Here is a 23,472-nt window from a genome sequence, read left to right as displayed (position 1 = left end):
ATTATTTCATCATAAACTGTACACATTCACCAGAAAATTTCAAAATATTTCCTTTTTTAATTAAAATTAAAAAAAAAATTTTTTTTATTATACTTTGAGTTCTGGGGTACATGTGCAGATCTTGCAGGATTGTTACATAGGTGAATAATGGGAACACATGGACAGAAGGAGGGGAACATCAAAATATTTTCAAGTAGTTGTACCAATTTATAAACTGCATTCTGCTGTCTCCTATCCTCAACAAAACAGACAAATCTATGCACTTGTAGTGTTACTTCAAGCGTTTCTCATTTAACGGCTCTGTGTAGGTGAAAAGTTTGTCATTTTAAAAATGTTTATTGATCATTTAGGTTTCTTTTTTCGTAAATATCTTGTTAAAATCTTTTATGTATTTTTTCTACTGGATTATATGTCTTCTTACTGACTTATGGTAGTTCTTGTTATGTGGTAGATGTCTGTTTTAGTGTAATTTTTGTCAGTTGTATGCAGTGCAAATATATTTCCATCTGTTGCACGTTGTTTTTGCTTTCCTGCCAGATACTTTTATAAATAGCAATTCACAAAATAAATATATAAAATGCAATTATCATTATTTTTCAGTTTTACTTTTTTCCCTACCTGACGTAATGAAAACAACTTCCAATATTATCTTCCCAAATATTTATATTTGTTATTTCATATTTACATCTTTAATCAGTCTGCAATTTAATTTTTTTGAGATAAAGTAAAACATTTCTTTTTTTTTTTTTTGAGACGGAGTTTCGCTCTTGTTACCCAGGCTGGAGTGCAATGGCGTGATCTCAGCTCACCGCAACCTCCGCCTCCTGGGTTCAGGCAATTCTCCTGCCTCAGCCTCCTGAGTAGCTGGGATTACAGGCACGCGCCACCATGCCCAGCTGATTTTTTGTATTTTTAGTAGAGACGGGGTTTCACCATGTTGACCGGGATGGTCTCGATCTCTTCACCTCGTGATCCACCCGCCTCGGCCTCCCAAAGTGCTGGGATTACAGGCTTGAACCACCGCACCCGGCCAGTAAAACATTTTTTAATGTGGTTACACTGATACTTCATTACCATTTATTGAAGATCTCTTTTCCCTATTTCTTTGCAGTCCTATTTCTTTCTTATGTCATAACTTCTTATATGTGGGGCTTGTTTCCGGGCTCTATATTCTGTGATATTAATCTCATTTTATATGCACTCTTTTCATTATTAGTTTCTCTGATTTATCTTGGAACTTGTGTCAGAAATCATACTTCTACACTAAAAGAAACAGTTCAAAAATGTGATTTTTATTTTTATCTTTGTGACCCTTATCATGTTTTTCTACTTCCACGTGTATTTTAAAATTAGTCAGTCTCAGAAAAGTACTCTTATGTATTCATTTTTGCAAAATAGTTGTGCTGATTTATATTGCCACTAATAAAAATTTAGAGTTTATGTTGCCACACACCAGCAACAAAATACACAAACCTGCATATGTGTTACGATAGTTCAGCATGACACAAGTTGTATTTCCTCGAAAAGAAACAGAATTTTGTTGAATGTGCATTCCAACTTCAGAAATAATTTTTGAGCCTTCAAATACATAAATATGATACATCTCACCATTTTACTTAGGTCTTTTTAAAATTCATCAATATCACCTCAAAATATTATCCCAAACATGCTAATCACAGTTAGTTCAAAATGTTGAGGGCTACTTGCATAACATAAATACATCTATTTAAAATTTAAAATTGGGTGAGTTCTGACAAGCATATACACTTGTGTAACCAACACCACAAAAGAAATATACAATATTTTCATTACCTCTAAAAGTACACTCCAGTCACTTTGCATGTAACCCACTTCTACGAATACACTGATTGCTTGTTCCGGAGTGTTATATTAATGGAATTTAAAAAATCGGTGCTTTCTTGAGTCTGCTTTCTTTTGCTCAACTTACTATTCTCAAGATTTGTTTTAAAACCTATGCACAAGCTTCATGACTTACACTGGGGTTGTAAATAAACCCATTTTAAATTGAAAATACTAGAAATCAAAAATACAGTTAACACATCTAGCATTCCAAATACCATAGCTTATCCAAGCTGACCTTAAATACGCTCAGCACACTTACATTAACTACTGTGGAACAGAATCGACTGGCAACACAGGACACTGTCACGAGGTTGTTTATTCTTGTGATGCCATTGCTGACTGGGAGCTGCACCTCACTGCCATGGTCCAGCATCACAAACGAGTATCATATCATATATCACTAGCCTAGAAAACTCTACATTCAAAATTTAAACTATGATTTCTACTTCTGCACCATCATAAAGTAAAAAAATCCTAAGATAAAAAAGAAAATCTTAAGTTGAATCATTGTAAGTCAGGGCCAAATTCTGCCCTATGTTTCTATTCAGATTATTCCTTCAAAGTTGTCAGTGGTTTATTTAGTTAGCATATTTTGTGGAATTAAGTTATAATTGTATCTACTTTGAGAAATTAATTTTACCATTGTAATTAATTCTCCTAAAAAATTACAGTAGTTGCTTCCTATAGTAGTTTCTTCTAATGGGAAATCTATTGTAATTGCTTCTACTGTAAAATTAACTCTACTGCAATTATTTCTGCTTCTATTGGAAAATCAAGTGCTTTTTATGGTATGCAAATAACCAAAAATGTTAACAATTTGTTTTCAAAATTTTAAATTAAAATTCTTCCATTGTTTCATTTCCTTATAAAATTATTATATGGATGTGAATGAAATTAATATCAAATACACATATTTAACGGGATGTATTACCCAGGAGTAAGTTATAGGAAGTTGCTGGAGAATGAGATAGAGATTTAGGGTAAGAAAGTGATGGGATAACATTTCAAGTTTGAGACCAATATATCAAAGGACCTAAAATATGGCCACTCTGTGTACTCTGTATAAAATCTTTTCTTCCACATCTACTCTGATAATAGATCAGAATACTTCCTAAATCCAAATCTGTTTTCATAAATATTGGCTTCCATGGTATTATAGTTACTTTAAAAATAATCTTTATTGAGTTAAATTCTACATAGAATAAAAAGGACTCCTTTAGAATGTATAGCTTAATAATTTTTACATGTGGTTGCATTCATGTGATTTTGCTAAATTTGCTTATTTAATTCTCCTAGAACTTTTTTCATAGTTTTTAAGATTTTCTACATTGATGAGCATGTTATCTGCAAATTACGATGATTTTATATTTTCCATTGTAATAGATTCGCTTTTTCTCATCTTATCTTGGCTGCTGGGACCACCAGTGCAACAGTGCATAAAAGTGTGCTGAAGGATAACAAGTGTTGGTGAGAATGCAAAGAAATAGAAACTCTTGTACACTGTTGGGGGGAATGTACATTAGTACATCCACTGCGAAAAATGGTATGGAGGTTCCAAAAAAAACCTAAGAGTAGAGCTCCTGTACAAGCCAGAAATCCCACTTTTGGGTATAAATCCAAAAGAATTTGAAATTGAGGTGTCAAAGGGATATCCGTGCTCCATGCTCATTGCCCCATCATTCACAATAGCCAAGATATAGAATAAACTATGTCCAGTAACAGATGAATGAATAAAGACAGTGTGGTATACATAAATAAAAGACTATTGCTCAGCCTCTAAAAAAATAGGAGTTACTGCCATTCGCAATAACATGAATAAACTTGGAGAACATTATGCTAAGAAATAAGCCAGGCACATTAAGACAAATATCACATGGTCTCACCTGTATGTGGAATCTAAAAATATTAAACTCATAGAAGTGGAGAGTAGAATGATGGTTACCGGAGGCTGAGGATGGGGGGAAAGAAAAGAATGGGAAGTTGTGAATCAAAAGGTACAAGGTTTTAGTTAGCAAAGACAAGTAAATTTTGAGATCCATTATAAAGTAGATTGATTGATTGTAATCAATAATAATGTACTGAATACTTTAAAATAACTAAGATAATAAATTTCAAATATGTTTCTACAAAAAGTTATGTTAATGAGGTAATAAATATGTTCATTAGCTTAATTTAATTATTTCACATTGTATACATGTGAAATGATTATATGTGAAATGTTAAAACCTAGCTTTGTTCCCCATAAATATATACAATTATGATATTAAAAATTGACAGAGCATATATGTTTATGCTCTGTCAATGTATATAATTTTATACTCTATATATATGTTATGTGTATATACATGTGTGTGTGACACACACACACACACACACATATACACACACACTCCTGCTTTGTCACTCAGACTGGAGTGCAGTGGTATGATCTCAGCTCACTGTAACTTCCTCCTCCCAGGTTCAAGCAATTCTCCTGCCTCAGCCTTTCGAGTAGCTGAGACTACAGGGACACATCACCATGCCTGGCTAATTTTTATGAACTTTTAGTAGAGACAGGGTTTCATCATGTTGGCCAGGATGGTCTCAAAACTCCAGATATCAGGTGATCTACCTTCCTCAGCCTCCCAAAATGCTGGGATTACAGGTGTGAACCACTGCACCCAGACAAAAAAACTAATTTTTAAAAGTAGCAAGAGTGAACACCTGGTCTTAATGCTAATATTGAACATTTAAATATTTGCTTTAAATATTAGTTGTAGCTTTAATTACAGATTATTTTGTGTGTGTTTTGAATATAGATAAATCTGTTGTGATTGTACTTGTATAAATCCTTTTTGGTTAAATAATCTAGCAAATTACACATCTAAATGGTGAGAAGCCATTTTTTATATGGACTTTCTCCTGGAAAGTCAAACGATTATATTAATTTCTTAAATTGGTCATTGTTTGTACTCCATATAGACAAAAACATCACTCAGTAAATCAGAGTAAGCATTTGATATATCCACTTTCTCTTTAAATCTCATTTTAACTTCATTTCCTTTGAAAGAACAATAATTATTATAATTTGAAAATCAACTTGTATATGTAATAGATGTGCATCAAGTACAATAATTAATTAAAGGTTCATTTGCATGTATAATTGAGTTTAAATTAATTTTTACTTTCTAAAAGATTAAGTGTCTCCCCCTGGAATATGTTATGCAGTTCTAGTCAATGGCATGTATGCTGTGAAGAAGTTTCAGTGAAGATAACCAGATGATCAGGAGGGGAAAGCATAATATTTTGTGAAGCAGGTTACTGTTAAAAAGGCTTTCTGGAAAGACAAGAGGATACAAATGTTTTTATGGTGTGAAAAAGGAAATAACAGACCTAAGCACTTCTTCATACTGTGCAGCCAGGTTTATTTCCAAGAGTACCAATGTGACATGCAGATTGCAGGAGTGAGATAAGAAGAGGGGCAAGATGGCTACGTGTTGCGATAGAGCAGCTATTTAGATTGAGAAGAGAGAGGGAATTACCTACAGAGAATGGAGTTTGCCTTTGGAATGATTAGCACCATTCTGATAAAATTATTTATATGGTTGAAGCATTTGTAGGTGCTAGAAAGAATAAATATATTCATAAATAGGAAAAATTGACCTAAATGTAATGCTAAGGAATTATTTGAATAAACTAGGCAGATACCATAGAAAGTACTCTTTCTGGAGCTAAGTGAGTAGCTGCCTGCAAAAGTTCACATTGTTAAATATGTAAATCTAATTGCTTCAGAGTCTGAAGAAATAGAAAAGAAAATAAAGATCTAATAATTTGATGAGCAGAAAAAAGATGTGAGAGCTGGAAGGTACATTATTTGTGTAGGAAGACTGATAACTATCTAACTTTTAGTAAGTAGCTTTCAGAAATTTTTTTAAGAACAAACTTATAAAGCGTTTGGTTTGTATCTGTCTGCATACATTTTAGAGTGGCAGATTTTAAAATGAATGGCTAGCAGAACAATTGTAGTCTTTGTCTGGATACGACTTTCACTATAAACAACAAAATTCTTCTGGTGAAAGAATGAATTATAAGTGACTCTGGGACACTGGTAATAGCTTGAACCAACATAGGTACTTTCTGGGTCATTATAAAGAAATATGTGGCTATAAGAAGATAAAATAGATAATATAACACTCATTATTAGGGATGTTTCTGTCCTAAATTATCAGTTTTATAATGTAACAGAATTGATTTTAATGAAATTCGCGATACAAGTTACTACACATACTACACAACTGCACAATGTTACCTATAGATTACTTTTTTTTCCCTGGCATGAGACATTAGCTATATCAACTTAAATCATACTGTGGAGTCTTAATTTGGTTCCAAATTAGATCTATTGAAAACATGTTTAGAACATGATTTTTTATCATAAAGAAGGCGATTAAAATTCTACACTGATGCTCAGCGTGTCACTGAGGCCAAGTAGCATTCTACCCTTTCCACACAAGCTGTATGAGACGTTTTCGTTCTTTACTGTGAACTCTAGGACTTGCTTTCATTCCCATAGCAATGGCTGAACTCCAATTACTGGGAAGGAAATGGGTTCTGTATTATAATTGCATAACTTTGTGAAACTGGGACACTGGTAATCTTTCAACAAAGGAAGAAATATGGAACTGACATTCTGAGGAGAAAAATAGGCCGTGATAGTGTGGGAAAGAGTAAAAATTACAGATGAAAAATGCAGCAGCCTAATGTGTGAAGTGGCGGTTATAATAACAGAAGGGCCTTCCATTGTGCATCTTCCCCGAGTAGAGTACAGAGTTGATTCTCACGAGCTGAGTAGTTTTCTGCAGTGTCTTAGATAATTAAAGATATGATTCTAAAAAACCAGCTTAATATTGGAGAAAAATACTGAATGCAAAATAACACTCAATTTAAGATAGGCCAAACCCTAAAGAGTTGAGATGGAGAAATTTTTTAAGGTGAAAACTACATTAAATGAAGAATACCTGTTTGGGAAAACTTGTATGATGTACAAAGCTTTTACAAATCTATTATCTAATTTGGCCATTACAAAGCCAATGAAGTGGGAAGAGCTTCTGTTTTATTACTGTACAACCAGGGAGAACCGTGTTTATTTGCTCTGAAGTTCAGAGAGGTTGCGTGGTTTTTGCAGCACCAAGTCTACCTTGCTTATATAACCTCAACGTACATTCTTAGTTTCGGATCATCTTATTTGAATGGTCTTATCATTTAATGACCTCGGAATTCCTATTTGTAAAATGTTTTATGACTAATCTTGTATCTAGTGAAATCGTGTGTGTGTGCATGAGTCTCACTTTCCCAAAATTTGAAGAAAGAAATCAAAAGGTGATTTTCTCTGCCGGTTCATTATTCTTAGTTACAGAGCAAAGGTACTGAAACTACTTCGACTGTTTTTTAATTTTCTTCACAAATATACTTTTCTGAAAGAATAAAGTGGTAAAATATAAAAGAAGTGTCACTAAATTGGCTATCCATTGGAAATTGCATAGCTCAAAGTGTAGTGCTCCTTAAAATATTCACCTTGAAAGTGTATATCTTTATTTAATAATATGTATTTGTTCAAAACAATCTTAGAGTTTATCAATTGCTTACACTATTTTCAAATGATATACTACAATGTATCTTAATTATTTTTCTTTTTCTCTAGAATTATTTTGGAATAATATTTGAATATTGCCCCAAAATAAAAATGATGTTTCCATAATTAAAATAATTACTAAAATTGAATTCAAAAATCCTGTAGGCATTATTTTCTGGAGGAATTTCAAAAGTAATTTTAATTATATAATATTACCTTAACTGTTCTGTGGTATGCTTTGTAAGATTCTTTCAGTAAGTGCAATGGTTTTAAGATGGAAGACAAATTAGTACTTCATGTAAACAATTCTAATGAGAAAATGGCAAACAAATATATAAGGATTGTGTGTGTTCCTGCGTGGGTATTCAGAGATGTTTCTGTTCTCATACATGACTGCAATGTTTGGCCCATTGTAGTTACATTTAGAGTCTGCATATTAAGTGACTCTTTTAACACCTGCATCAGATATACCACCAGCTCAATAAAATTCCTTCCCTCAAGGGTTCAAGAATACAGCAAACATTTCTTGGTAAGTTCAACTGTCCCTCTTTTAAAATATCAGATAATTGAAACTTTCTATACCCATGGAGAGGGGATAAGGGAAGAAGTGGAAGAACAGTGTTGATATAATAGAGCATCTTGTTTTCCTGAAACAGACAAATAAAAAATAGAAAACACATATTCTAAAAGCCTTCTTTATTAAAATATGCATGTCTCAATTTCATAGGTAATTATTTCAAGTCTTTATGTACTTTATATAAATAAAACATTTATTTGCTAAGGAATAACTATGTATTGACAAACTATAAAATAAAATAAAAAATATTTTGATATGTTATGAAGAATAATTGAATAATTGCATGTTTTAGGATCTATAAACTTAAGAATATTTAATTATATTTAAAAATTTAGAATTCTTTTAAACCAAATACTATAAATACTAATTTGGGAAATAGAATTTAGAGTAAAAAAAAAAACTGTTTTGAGAATGTGCAGAAAACTTCCAAGGGAATTTAAAGTACAGAGAAGAGAAAGTTATATTGACTTAAAGAGTAGTGATTCTAGGAATCTAGTAAACAGGGCAACTTCTTATTAATTAGATATCAAGGAACTAGACTGAAATCATCAAGAACCAGTGCACACTCCAGCTGGCCTTTGATAATCTAAACTACAGCTCACTCTTCACCTTGACATGGTTTTGCTATTCCACTGTTTTTATTAACATTTCCATTCTCTTCTAAGAATGTCCTGCCCTAGCAGTGGTTCTATGGCTCCTTACAGGAACTTCTTGAGAAACTATCCACTTTTTAATAGAATGCGTCAACAAATGTATTATACCCTAAGATTATTTTAATGCTTTCCTCGAAGTCCTCTTCTTGCTGTTTCTATCACTTCTGAAGTATTGTATGTAATTCTTACCTAAACCTGATCACTATATTGAAAAACCTGCCTTAAACCAAACTTAAAATTCTTAATTAATTCTGATCTTTTTCTTATAGACACCACCAAAGCTTTGTGAGGTCATATTTTCCCTTAAGCAAAAATTTCAGCTTTATCCTATTAACTTGTGTTGTTATTTGATTAGCCAGATTTCGACACTACACATGAAAAAAAGAAATTCTAACATCATTTTCTCCTAGCTTTTGATTTTGATTGAAAATTATTTTTGATGTCACACTTACTTTCTACTTTTAATAATATACATACAGAAATGTGTAGAACCTACCTCCTTCATTCATGTAAACCCCAACTGAAATGAAAATAAAATGGAACAAATTAATATTTGTAGAATTGTAACTGAGTGCACACTCGGCTGCTCTCTGCTTGCAAAGCCAATACAAAGTACAAAGTGCAGTGAAAGGACAGTGACTTTATTTCCAGAGCTTGCAGTGGCGAAATAATAAGGCCTGTGCCTTAAAGGAACTATTTTAGCTCTTTGGGTGAAGGACAAGTGCTTAAGAAAGGGAGCTTGGTCTGATAAGCATCCCGGAGTGATAAGGGGGTGCCAATCTACATGACTTGTTCCAATGACTATCTTGAGCTGTTGTCCCATCTGAGGAATAGGCTGGCATCATTGTGGATACAGCTGTACTGTCAATTAAATGTAGACTTGAAGTAATCTCTAGATGGGGACGAAGGATACCATAGTGGCCTGAATTGTTTCAAGATTTAATATCTGGAGCTTCTAAACAAACACACAATTAGGCAGGAGAAACAGTGTGCAAAGGGGTGCCTGGAAGGAAGAAGGACAGCAAAGACAATTCTTTCATTATTAAAGGCAAGACAAGGAATGGTCGGAAAAGAGAAAGAGAGAGGAAAATACTTTCTGAAAACAAGACACTCTGTTACAGCAGTGTACATTTATTTATATATCCTTTCCTCCCTTCCCCCCCATGTGTGTGTGCCTGCACACATATATGAAGATTTCTGAAAAGCTGAGGAGGCAATCTGTGTGGATATGTAATGAAGTATGTTCTAAGCAAAGTGAGAACAATCTACATCCCAGCTCATCTGATAGGTTCAAGGAGGCCAGTGCATCAGAACTGGATTCTGAGAGAAGACTGGAGCAGACGACGTCAGAATAATGGTGATAGGTGTGAGTTCACGTTTATCATCTAATGGACGTTTTTGTTTTTGCAGGAAAAGCTTTTTCCTCTACGTGACTTGGGTAGCCAATTCAAACCTCTGAAAAATCAATAACGTCTGAGAGGTTTAAAAAATTCCCATTGACACTACATGGTAACTATCTGCACTGGAAAGTCCACGACCAACCGACGACTTCAGAGGAAACAAATGGTCATTGATGTCCTTCACCCCGGGAAGGCAACGCTGCCTAAAACCGAAATTCGGGAAAAACTAGCCAAAACGTACAGGACCACACCGGATGTCATCTTCGTATTTGGATTCAGAATTCATTTTGGTGGTGGCGAGACAACTGACTTATTGACATGACTGATGATTCCCTGGATTATGCAAAGAAAAATTAACCCAAACCTAGACTTGCAAGACATGGCCTGTATGAGAAGAAAAAGACCTCAAGAGAGCAATGAAAGGAATGCAGGAACAGAATGAAGGAAGTCAGGGGGACTCAGGCAGTGCTGGTGCTGGCAAAGAGCCGAAGGAGTAAAGCTGCTGCACTGATGTTATCTGTGGCCATGAAGATTTTCACGAGAAGATTAATAAACTAAAATCTTTCAGAAAGATTCACATTGGCCGCTGTTGAGAGTGAACTACAGAGAAGAGAGCAGGGACTGGGGGGTATCACAAAAATCCAAGATGACAGATAATAGTGATGATGACCAGGTTGTACAGGAAGAAGTGACACTTTCTACACATAATTTAAAGGCAGAAGGAATAGGATTTAGTGACAGTCAGAAGTGGAATTAAGTGATCCAGAAGAATGATTTTTAGATTGTGGTTTGAGCTGACATTAAGTAAACTGAGATTTCTACAGAGGGAGCTGTTTTCAGATGAGAAGACCAGACCAGGATTTTTGTTTAGGACTTGTTAGATTTCTTATTACAAGTGAAGATGTTAAGAGGGCATTATATATAGGAGTTTGCATTGTAATGAGAAGATCACCTTACACATGGCCTTTAAGCCCACACAATACTATATATCACTACTAGAGAAAGTTCCGATAAAGAAGTCCTGGAACACTCAGACTTTTATAGGTCAAGAGACTAAGAGAAACCAGCTAAGAAAAACTTAGACACTTAGAACGTCCGACAAAGCAGAAGAATAACTAATATGCAATGAGGTGCAAGTAAGAGCAAACAGATCCCAGTAAAGGACCATTTCAGGGAGATCAAGGAAGATGAAGATGGAATCTCAGCCACGGCAAACAGCAGCTCGGAGGTAAGGGTTAAACTCGAATAAAAATGTATTTTGGCAAGAGCTAGATTTAATTAGTGTCAACGGAAAAATAAAGACGATGAATCAAAATAACAGATTCAGTCATACTCTTATTTTGAGGTGTTCTGCTGAAAAGGCATGCACATTAATGAGAAAAATTGGGGACACTGTTTTTGTGTAAGAAAGAAAAAATAAGATCTGCTGAACAAGCAGACAGGTTGCTCTTAACATTTCTCTTTAGAAATAAACAAAAGAACAGAAAATAAAAAATGAATTTATGTAAATGGGTAAATGTGGTGGGAGGAACATGTGACCAATGTCTTTTAATTTTTTTTCTATCTTCTCTAATTAAGTAGAAACACACTGAAAATGGTGATGAAAGAAGGCATGACTCAAATGTAAGGAAAAAATAAAAGGTAAAAATAGTTGATTAGGGAAATGGGGTAGTGAAAAGAATACAGATAAGATAGAGTAGAAGTATGAGACCGTTTGTATTTAGGAGGAATTAATTTAAAATTCACACAAAGTTTGAAATGAAACAATGTTTGTGAAGATTAAAAATAAAGACAAAGGGAAATACTATCCTAGCTTGCTATAGTTTAAATGTGTCCCCAAAAGTTCACACGTTGGAAACTTAATCCCCAAGCAAGAGTGTTGAGAGGTGGGACCTTTAAGATGTTAAAGTCATAAGAGCTCTGCCCTCTATAATGCCATTGTAGAGGAAGTGGATTAGTTATTGTGGGGGTAGGTTTCTGATAAAAGGATGAATTCAGCCCCCTTCCTTTCTGACTCCCTCTTTCTTTCACCCTCACTCTTAAGTGGACTCTCTTGCCCTTCTGCCTTCTACTGTGAGACAATGAAACAAGTGTCTCACCGGATGCCATCACTTGGGTATTGAACTTCCTAACCTTTAGCACCATGAGAAATAAATTTATTTTCTTTATAAATTACCCAGTCTCTTGTATTCTGTTATAGCAACACAAAATTGGCATAACAAAATAAGACCGAAGATTGGTATTTAGAAGTAGGGCTGTTGCTATTACAAATACTGGAAAATGTGGGCATGGCTGTAGAAATAAATAATAGCTAGTGGATGGAAAACTTTGTAGGACCAGGCTAGAACAATTCTATAATGCCACAAATGAAGCATTAAGGGTAACTTTGATGAAGGGTCAGATGAAAAAAAAAAAAAACTGTAGGAGGAGTCTGGGACTTCTTAGAGGTTACTTCCGCAGTCATTTTCAGAATGTTCATAGAACTTTAGACAGTAAAGGACACACTGATGAAGTCTCAGATGGAAAAAGTAAATATTTAATGGAAACTGGAGCAAAGGCTATGCTTCTTATAAAACCACAATGACATCACTGCATTTTGTCCATGCCTTAGGGCTTTGCGGAGGCAGGATTTAAGAGTGGTGAACCAGGATAGCTGGCAGAAGAAATATTTAAGCAAGAAAGCATTGAAGGTTCTGCGTGACTTCTTTTGGCTAAAATGAAAATAAACAATATTATAAAGAGAGAAGTTATAATTACAGGAAAATACAATGAAAATATTTGGGAAACTCTGAGCACAGCCACTTAAAGATTTTAAAAGCACTGTTAGTTACAGAGAGAATACCGAGTGTGGCAAAGGATTTACTTGCTAAAACAATTGATATAAATAGAAGGAAGCCAGTGTCCATTCTTCAAAACAATGGGAAAATGACCCCTAAGGCGTTTCAGAGATCTTCAAGGCAAGCTGAGACTCTGAAGGCAAAGTTTGCAGAAAAGGGCCCTCCACACCTGAGTATTTGCTGCTCAGAGCTGCCTCAGGACTCTGCTTCCTATTTCAGGGGCACAGTGCTCCTCAGCGGCTCCAGCTGTGGCTCAAGTGCCAAAATTCAGCTTATTCTGTAACTCTGAAGGGCACCTTGGTAATGTTCATACTGCACTGACTCTGCAGACAGGCAGAGTGCATGAGCTCTGGGGCCATGGCAGTCTCCATGTAGATTTCAAAGAATGTACAGGATAAACACAGGCAGAGACCCCTTGCAGGGGCAGAGCCACCAGAGACCCCCCAGCTAGGACAAAGCTCATCAGAGATGTAGGAGCAAGGCCTGGGAGAGTTAATTAGGGTAATTCCTAATGGATCCATGGGAGTGGGACAACCCCCAGGACTTCAGAATTGTATTATAGAGTCACTAGCATGCAACTCCAGTCTGGGAAAGCTGCAGGCAGGAGATTTCAACTCCTGATAGATTCTGTGTGGTCTGAGCCCAGTAAAGCCATAGGCGTGGGACTGCCTGAGGTCCTGGGGGCCCAACACCTACTCCGGTGTATCCAGAATGCAAAACATGAAGACAAAGGAGATTATTCTGTCATCTTAACATTTAATGTAGTATTTGCTGTAGACTTTGGAATTACTCAGGGCCAGTTAACCCTTTCTTCTTGCCCGTTGCTTTTTCTTGGAATGAGAATTGCTATGATTTGACTGTCTTCTCCAAAAGTTATATTAACATTTAATTGCCATTTTAATGATGTTGACATATGGAACTTTAAGACGTGATTATTTAATGATAGCACTGCCCTCATGAATGGATAATTGGCATTATTGAGGAAATCGTTAATTATTGCAGAGTGAGTTCCTGACAAAAGGTTGAGTTTGTTCCAGTTTCCTTTCTCTCTCTCACGCTGTCACCCTCTCTCATCTGCCATGTGATGATGCATCAAGAAGACCTCACCAGATGTGCCCCCAATATCTTAAACTTCCCAGACACCAGAAGCATGAGCCAAAGAAACTTGTAATTTTAAATTCTATTCACTCATTTATTTATTTTAGAACAGCGTTTCATTGTGTTGCCCAGGCTGGAGTGCAGTGGAAGTATCATAGGTCACAGCCTCGATCATGGCAGCCTCAAACCCCTGGGCTCAAGCAATCCTTCCACCTCAGCCCTCCAGGCAGCTAGGACTACAGGGGCATTGCACCACATCCAGCAGGCTTTTGTGTGTTTTTGTAGAGTTGGGGTCTCACTTTTTTGCTCAAGTTGATCTTGAGCTCCTGGTCTTAGGCAGTTCCCCTCTGTTGCCTTCCCAAAATAATGGAATTAAAGGTGTGAGCCACTGCAATCAGGCATAGTTTTTATAAATAACTGAGTCTGTGGAATTCTGTTATAGCAACAAAAACTGCAGACTAAGATAGGAATTTCTACTTTATGCCTGTAGTAATATTTGGAAAGCACATAACTTGTTAATTTCACAGATAAGGAGGAATTTGCCTCAGACTGAATGCTGTCTAGAATCTCTCCCATATCTGACTCAGATGAGACTCCGGAAGTGGACTTGTGAGTAGATTCAGCATCTGCTGAAATAAGTTGACTTTGAGACAAATGGGATGGGATGAATCAATTTTGCATAAGAACATAAATTTGGGTGTCAAGGAAAAATGCTATGGTTTAAATGTGTCTTTGAAATGTCATGTGTTGGAAACATAATTCCCAGTGCAACAGTGTTGAGAAGTGGGACCTTTAAGCTGTTATTAGGTCCTAAGGGTTCTGCTTTCATGAATGGCTTTATGTCACTAGAGAGGGAGTAAATAAGTTATCGTGGGGTGCCTTCTGATGAAAAGTTAAGACAGGGCTTCTTTCTTTAATCTTCCTCATACATACTGTCTTGCCCTTTTACCTTGTACCTTGGTATGGTGCAGCCAAAAGGCCCTTCCCAGATACAGGTGCGTTGATATCGGATGTCCTAGCATTCAGAACCATGACATATAGGCTTCTATTGTTTAATTTCTTAATATCTGATATTTTATAGCAACAATATATATTTATACCAACAATGCATAAAGATATAGAGGAAAGTTAAATTTATAAAAATATTATAAATAGTTTTTATTTGTCAAAAACTATAGTTTGAAAGGTATCTTTAAATTTTGAAATTTATTGTATGTCATTTCCGATTATCAATGTTTTCTTTAATGTTTTCATAACATTCAATCATTAAAACTATGTACACATTTTTGTCACTTCACTTTTTACATATTCCAAAATATATGAAAGTAACATATAAGTTTGGACTTGGTGGTGTCTACTGGTTACTGCAAGCATACAGACCTCAAAATGCTTGTCTTGGAGGCAAGAAATTCATTAGAACTTTGATTTCTAAAAAAAAATTATAATAATGAAATGCTGTGGCTTTCAGAATTCATGTTTGTACTACTGACATACACAGGTATTCTAAGATAGTTCCTCCGTGCTTCTTGTGGGGAAGCACAACTTCAAAAGGAATAAAAACGTTACACAAAAGATAGTCCTTCTATTTTAAGACTGTACCCCAAAATTAAGAGAATGAGAGCGGTAAGTTATAACATCTACACCTATACAAATTACATATATAGACATTTATAAAATATATATACTGAAATATATAAATTTTATTGTATATGTGTATATATGTGTGTGTGTGTATATATACACACACACACACACAGAGAAAGAGAGAAAGTGAGAAAAAGACTGACCCATATGTATATACCAAATAATTTGAAATTCTGTTGGGTAGATTGTTGTTTCTTTTAGTAAAGTTCTAATAAGAATTTATGACCTGCACATCACTGCATTCATGGATTATTCTAAGCAACTTTACTAAAAGGAGAATAATAATTCCTAATTAGAGCACCTCAAAACTTAGAAACTTCCATTGGGGTTTTATAAATAGGAATTACTAGGAATTTTCTTCAGTTGTGAAGACAATAATTAGCTTGAGCCTCTAGTTCCAGGTAGTGAGGTAAAACCATCTGAATGCCTCTTTCTTGAATTTACTGCATGGATATTTAAAAATATATATTTTAGGAGAACTTCTTAAACAGAAATACTTGCTTCTAATAAGTCAGTTTGCCACTTACTTAATTGAGACTTTTGACTTACAGTTTGCAGTCACCAAAGAACACAAATATGTTAATCTCTTGGCTTGTGTAGAGAGAAGCCTAAGGAATGAGCCTATTTATTTATGTAATATCTAGTGAGATAACAGTGTTAGAGAATTAGAAATATTTATAAATAAAGAGCCATTCAGGGAGAGAAAATAGCATATACTGATGTCCTCTGATAGGAGGGGGCATGATTACGTTAAGGACAGAAAATCCATTGTTATTAGATGGAACAGATCTGTGAAACATGGTGTGAGGCAATACAGAAAACAGGAGGTAGTCTTATGATCAAGCTTTGAAATCATATTAAAGGAAAAAGTCTTTACTGCAAGCAGTAAATGTAAGTATTTATGAACGTTCAGGCTAGGAGGTGATCAATAGATTCAAAACAGGTTTGAATAAATGTGGTAGATACCTGCACACCTGTCAGAGGTGTTGAGCTTTAGATTAGGTGACAGATTCTATTAATAGTGACTTGCAATAAATGGGTGATAGTGAATGTTTTAGAGAGATATAAGGTAGAAATGACAGGCCTCAGAGATTAATTAAAATGGAGAACGAAAGAAAGGGGAAGAATAAATATATTATCCTGCTAAAACATTTATGTCAAGTGCATGTATCTTTTTGGTAGAATGATATATATATTTTTGAAAATGGGGGAATAGTGGGATTTGTGGGTCAAATAGTATTTCTGTTTTAATTTCTTTGAGAAATCTCCACTCTGCTTTCAATAGTGGCAGAGGGAATTGACATTCACGCTAACAATGGTGAAACATTCTGTATCTTTTTGTTGTTTTTTGACTTTTTAGTAACAGCCATTCTGAGCGCTGTGACATGGTATCTCATTGTGGTTTTGATTTGCATTTCTCTAATGATTCGGGATGCTGAGCATTTAAAAAATATATTTGTTGGCCTTTTCTATGTTTTCTTTTCAGAAGTGCCTGCTCCTATACTTTGCCCATGTTTTAATGGGGTTATTTGTTTCCTCTTGTTGATGTTTTTAAATTTCCTATAGAATATGGATATTAGATCTTTGTCAGATGCATGGTTTGCAAATATCCTGTTTCATTCTGAAAACTGTCTCGGTTCTGTGGAACATTTCCTTTGCTGTGCAGACACCCTTTAGCTAAATTAGGTCTCTCTTGTCTATTTTTGATTTTGTTGCAATTGATTCTTGTAACTTAGCCTAAAATTCTTTCCCAAGGCCAATGTCGAGAAGAATAGTTTCTAGATTTCTTCCAGGAATTCTATAGTTTAAGGTCTTACATTTAAATCTTTTATCCATTTTTGAGTTAATTTCTATATATAGTGAAAGGTAGAGATCCAGCCTTAGTCTTCTGCATATGGCTGGCCGGCTATCCCAGTGCTGTTTTTCAATAACAAAGATCTAGACTCAACCCAGGTGCCCTTCAATGGTGGATTGGATAAAGCAAATATGATGCATATGCACCATGAAATACGATACGGCCATGAAAAAGAATGAGATTATGTCCTTTGCGGCAACATGAATGGAGCTAGAGGCCATAGTCACGAGAAAATTAATTCAAGAATAGAAAACCAAATACTGCATTTCTTACAAGCAGGAGCTAAGCACTGAACGCACATGGGATACACATGGGAACACTAGGATTTTGGACTCGTCCAGGGTAGAGGAATGGGGACTGAACAAGTTGAAAACTACCTATGCTCACTACCTGGGTAATGGGATCTGCACCCCAAACCTCAGCCTCACACTAAATCCTCATGTAACATACTTGCACATACACCCCTTGTATCTAAAATAAAAGTTGGAAATAAATGTGATGGATCCAATGAATAAAAGCATGTATTAGAAGTGTTATTTCTACATAATCCGAGACCCATATCTCTATAGTAAAAAAAATTATGAATTTTTCTTTAAATTGATTGCATTCTTAACTATCATTGATGATATATATGTAGATATGTGATTAGGAAACAGACTTCACAGCATGGTGCCCAGGAAAACCTAGATCTGGAGCTGCAACAGGTCTGGTTTGGAACAATCCTTGCCAGATTACAACACTTTTGATTTAAAAATTTTCCAAATTAAAATGCTGTATTTTTATTTCATCTTCCCAAAATCCATTAAGGCAAAAAAGAGAAGATACTTGTTCAGTAGGGTGATGACTTTGTGTAAACATCAAGAACTCATTTCAGGATATGTGTTCGTTAGTTCCGCAGGACAACTTCAGTGATAGGCATGTAAATCACACAGAAACAACAACAGCTAGTTTTAGAACTATCTTTTCAAAGCCGTACTAGTACCCTCAAACTTTGTTTTATTTTTGACCTAGCATCATATTTTTGCTACACAAAATAATGCAAGTAAAAAAGTGTTGGGGGAATGCCTGCTTTGAATTATACATGGTAATATACAGAAAAATATTTTATTAGAATCTTGATCCATATTTTCTCATAATCTCGTTAGGGTAACAAGGCAATTTATGCAGGTTCTCACTTAATATTTTATGATTCCCCCAAATTAATTCAATATCAAGAGCAATATTTTTTAGAAGGTTTGCTAATGTTAGTACATAATACCTTATAAATTGCTATTAAAAGAAGTAATATATGAAAAATAGTAGGTTCAATTTGTAGGCAGCTAAATTGAATAATGAACTAAATGAGTAATATTGTGGCTCTGTTTTACTATGGAACAAAATACTGCAGAGCACCTGGCCAGTTAATCAATCAACATACAAAATTCAGTACAGAAATGAGAAATCCTATAGTAACAGTAGTACATTTTCAAAGAGGATCACGTTGTGAATATCAGAGGTGTAACTGTCAGGGGGGATGTCCTGTGTGAAGTGTGTGAGACCTCTGCTGATTTTCTGCAGGATACTTCAAAATAATTCATCTCTTGGTCATACAGAAAGCCCTTTCTTAAGTCAACAATTCTTCTGCATAAGGGGAGGGATAGCAGGGGGTGGGGGAATTGGGGAGGGCTGACATTAGGAGGAAAACCTAATGTAGATGACGGGGGGTTGGATGTAGCAGACCACCATGGTACATATATACCTAGGTAACAAACCACACCTTCTGCATATGTACCCCAGAACTTAAAGTTTTTTTTAAAAAGAAGTCAAGATGACTGCCTGAGTGCCTATACTATCTGTACAGCAAAGAACAGTACATCTGGGTCTCCTGCGGTAGCCAAGTATGACTGTATTTGTTTGAGAGAACTACCATCACACAGTCCCACTAAGTGAGTCTTAAACAAGTAATTTATTTTCTCATACCTAGAAGGCCAGGTTCAAGAAGCTGACAGGCTTGGTTTCTTCTGAGTCCTCTCTCCTTGATGTGTAGATGGACATTCTCTCTCCAGGTTTTCACATGATCTTCCCTCTGTTCTTTTCTGTGTCTTAATTCATTCTCCTATAAGAACACAAGTCAAGTTAGACTAGGACCACCCTAAGGAACTCATTTTAACTTAATCGCCTCTTTAAAATGCTATCTTTAAATAAAGTCACATTCTAAATTATTGGGAGTTAGGACTTCAACATAGGAACTTGAACTCATCAAAATTCAGCCCATGAAAATGAGCAAGAGAAGCATGAAGAAGAAGGTGAACTGGACAGCTATACTCTTAAGTTCTTAAAATCTGAATCATGGTTTCATTTTCTTTTCCTGTTTTCTTTATTTTGAGCTTATTTTCAATTTAATGTTCATTTTTATTTAAAAGCAATGAAATGTTCATAACAGAGTTTGGAAAACTCAAAGGTTTTATAAAGGAGAAGGAAATTCCATTTAATTTTATCATTAAAATTTTCAAAATAGAAACACTTTACATTATTACTATATTTTGTTTGTTATTTGTATCACGTTTTCATTTCCCATTTTAGTGTAATCATTTTCTATTTTATTATCAAATTATCACGCACTCATGTATTCAAGTATGTTAATGAGTGCCTATTATGTGGGAAATGGGATGTGCCACAATTGGCTAGGGCATGGTGCACATGTTTTGGTCAAATAATAGTCTTGATGTTGCTAGGAAGGTATTTTTTAGATGTGACTAACTTTTGAATCTGTAGACTTCAAAACAGATTAGCTTCCATAATATAGCTTGGGCCTCATCCAATCAGTTGAAGAGCTTAAGAGAAAAGACCAAGATCCAGGGGAAAATGAGAAATTTTGCCCCTAGACAGCTTTCAGACTTGAGACTGAAACATCAACTCTTCCTTTGGTCCCCATTCTGACAGTCTGCTCTGTAGATTTTGGACTTGTCAGCCCCTATAGTTGTCTAAGTCAATTTCTTAAAAATTTCTTTCTATCTTTTGGTAAACACACACACACAAAATTAGAACTTATCAAACAAAGCCTGCACACACACACACACCTTATTGATTCTGTTTCTCTGGAAAACTTTGATTAAAATCATACAATATTAACCACGACTTTAAGATTTTTAAAAAAATTTTTGTTTAACTTTTCACTGAATTGGTTTACATCAAAAAATGGTAAGATAAACATTAATGTTCAGAGAACTGGCAGGGATGGCTTCCTTGATTTCTACACAGCTTGTAGAAGTTTATCCTGTAATTTCAACGAAACCATACTCTCTATCATCTTGACATTTTCAGACCGACAAATTTCATTACCTTCCAATCTCTGTCATTTTTCTTACCACACATTATATAGACTCTCCTATTATCTATTTGGTTTGATTATTTATTCTCAAATTGCTGTGTTTTATATTTCTTTTTTTTAAATTGTACTTTAGGTTCTGGGGTACATGCTGCATAGGTACATACATGGCAACGTAATTTGCTGCCTTCATCCCCCCATCACCTATATCTGGTATTTCTCCCCATGTTATCCCTCCCCACCCTCCCACCCCCTGCTGTCCCTCCCCTAACCCCTCCCAACTGACCACATTGTGTGATGCTCCCCTCTCTGGGTCCACATGTTCTAATTGTTCAACATGAGTGAGAACATGTGGTGTTTGGTTTTCTGTTCTTGTGACAGTTTGCTAAGAATGATGGTCTATTTCATGACTTAACCTATAACTATCCCTCTCCTTCTTCACTGTTCTGAAATTCCACAACCCAAAATCAATAGTAAACAAACACACCTCCTTCCCTAGTCTAATCACGAACTGTCTACTGCCTGATATAAATTGAGACTAAGCTCTCTAATACTGCTACTGCTCTTAACTTTTAAAAATAAAACCTACATACTTTCATAGTTTCCACACATAATGTTACTCTCCTTTCAGAGTTCACTGACACTTTGATGGCAAAATTCCTGTATTACACATGTATATAAAATAAATATATTATATTTAGCCAGTAGACAATACCACTGTCTAAACTTCCTAATTTCCATCATAAATGATTGTTTTTTGGTCACTCTTCATATTTAATGAAAATGTTAGTTTACATCTCACAGTGCTCATTTTTATCACAAGTGATATTAACATAAATATGTGTTCCATGACGCATACTTATGTCTCTTCTTCTTCTCGTTCCTCTTCTTCTTCCTTTACTTCCTCCTCCTCCTCCACTTTCTTTCTTCTGCCTCTTCTTGCTCCTCCTCCTCCTCTTCTTCTTCTTCTTCTTCTTTTCTTCCTCCAGACAACACTTCCCAGTGGGAAAGTAATTGCAGGTGTTCTGATGGAGCCCAGTGTGGTGCCTCACTAATTAAGTGGAAAGGACTGCATCTGCCTGTCCTTCAATTAGGATAAATAAGTTTTTATGATGTAAGTCCAATGCTATGATAATTATCCTGTTATCCGACAAGGGAAGGCTTATGACAATGACACTGACCAGAGCAATCAGAGCTCAGAGCTATAGAGAAAAGAGCACTGGTGTTATGCACAGCCCCTGATACAAGTAGTGCCACAAGCCAGAATATATTTTTTTGTTTCCAATTATATGAGCCAATAAATTTCAAATGCCAGTTCGAATTGTTTTTTTACTGTTACATCATTTTTGAAAAAAGTACATGCAAGAAAATGCATACGTCTTTCACATACAGCTTAGTAAATTTTTGCATATGTAAAAGCACTTAAATCAATATGGTTTCACATCATTAGATCGAGGCAAACATCCCCCCTCACAAACACACACATGCGTGTGTGCAAGTAAACTGCATTGTAACTTTTATTACCAAAGACTGACTATTCATGAACAGCATGTTAAGGGAATTTTAGAATATAAATTATTTTCTGTTACCTGTTTTGATAATGTCTCTGAGATTCATGATGTTGTTAAATATATCGGCAATCTGTTTTCCTGTCAATAATTAATAGAATAAGTAGTATTCTATTAATTATATCACAATTGGCTTGCTTTCAAACTCCTGTTGATTGCCATCTGACTAATATGTAGAAGGCCGATGTGAACATTCTTGTGCAAGTCTTTTTGTGTTTTGGACATTCTCATTTATATCTTTAGGAATGTATATTTCCAGGCTATAGAAAGGCATATGTTTAATGGAGCTAGAAATGTACAAAACATTTTCCAAAATGCTTGTCATTGTGACTTGAATAATTCTAATAAATAGAGGTATCCACATAGCATTATGAACTATAGACATGAAAACACAAAATTGGCTGATCTGAAGTGCAGTGTGGACCACTGCGGTGTGTAGTTGGGTGATCAGTAGCTGTCACGTCAGGTAGGAAATCCAGTTGTGAGGCCAGCACTTGTGCTCTCTTGAGACTCAGGTTACATGTCTACAGAGGGAGATTCAGGTTATATGTCTGTAGAGAGACAAGCTCTAGTAAGTTCACAGGAAAAAAATATAGGTCACTGGAATAAGCTGGCCACTTATTTCACATTTAATAATGTATAGCAAGACAGAGAAAGTGTTAGCCGAAGTTGGCTGTCTGAAATGACATAAAGATTTTAGAATTTTATTAGGAAAAGCCTTGATCTCTGCTGCTACATAATCACGCTGACAATACGATAAGCTTTCTCTTTGCAGAATTACTCAAACTGAATTATCTTCTTCAGATAACATGAGTTTAAGAAAGGTAGTAAAGTGAGAAAAACAGTGATAAATAAGGATAGGAACTAGAAGAAATCATAAAATTAGGTGAAGCTCGTTCTCCAGTTTGTTTCCGAAACCCTTCCTGCCATCCATGGTCTGCTTGAGAAAGATGAATCACAATTTACTCTTAAGTTTAAAATAATTCATCATATATTACTGACATCTACCTCACACCAAAATGCGGTGCACACTGAGAATAAAAAGTAGGGTAGAGAACT

The 23,472-nt window shown here is 35.3% G+C and overlaps 1 protein-coding gene across 12 annotated transcripts in view; it reads right to left on the bottom strand.

The window, feature by feature from the left end:
- Window positions 1-23,472, bottom strand: part of LOC144580101 (uncharacterized) — an 852,895-nt gene that overhangs the window by 543,228 nt on the left and 286,195 nt on the right. For all 12 annotated transcript variants that reach the window (XR_013529026.1, XR_013529027.1, XR_013529025.1 and 9 more), the window contains one exon: window positions 19,498-19,633. The gene's annotated coding sequence lies outside the window, so the exon portion shown is untranslated. The remainder of the gene's footprint in view (window positions 1-19,497; window positions 19,634-23,472) is intronic.

This window comes from Callithrix jacchus, chromosome 18, assembly GCF_049354715.1.
Source record: "Callithrix jacchus isolate 240 chromosome 18, calJac240_pri, whole genome shotgun sequence".
NCBI classification, from domain to species: domain Eukaryota; kingdom Metazoa; phylum Chordata; class Mammalia; order Primates; family Cebidae; genus Callithrix; species Callithrix jacchus.
This window is presented reverse-complemented; position numbering and strand designations above follow the sequence as displayed.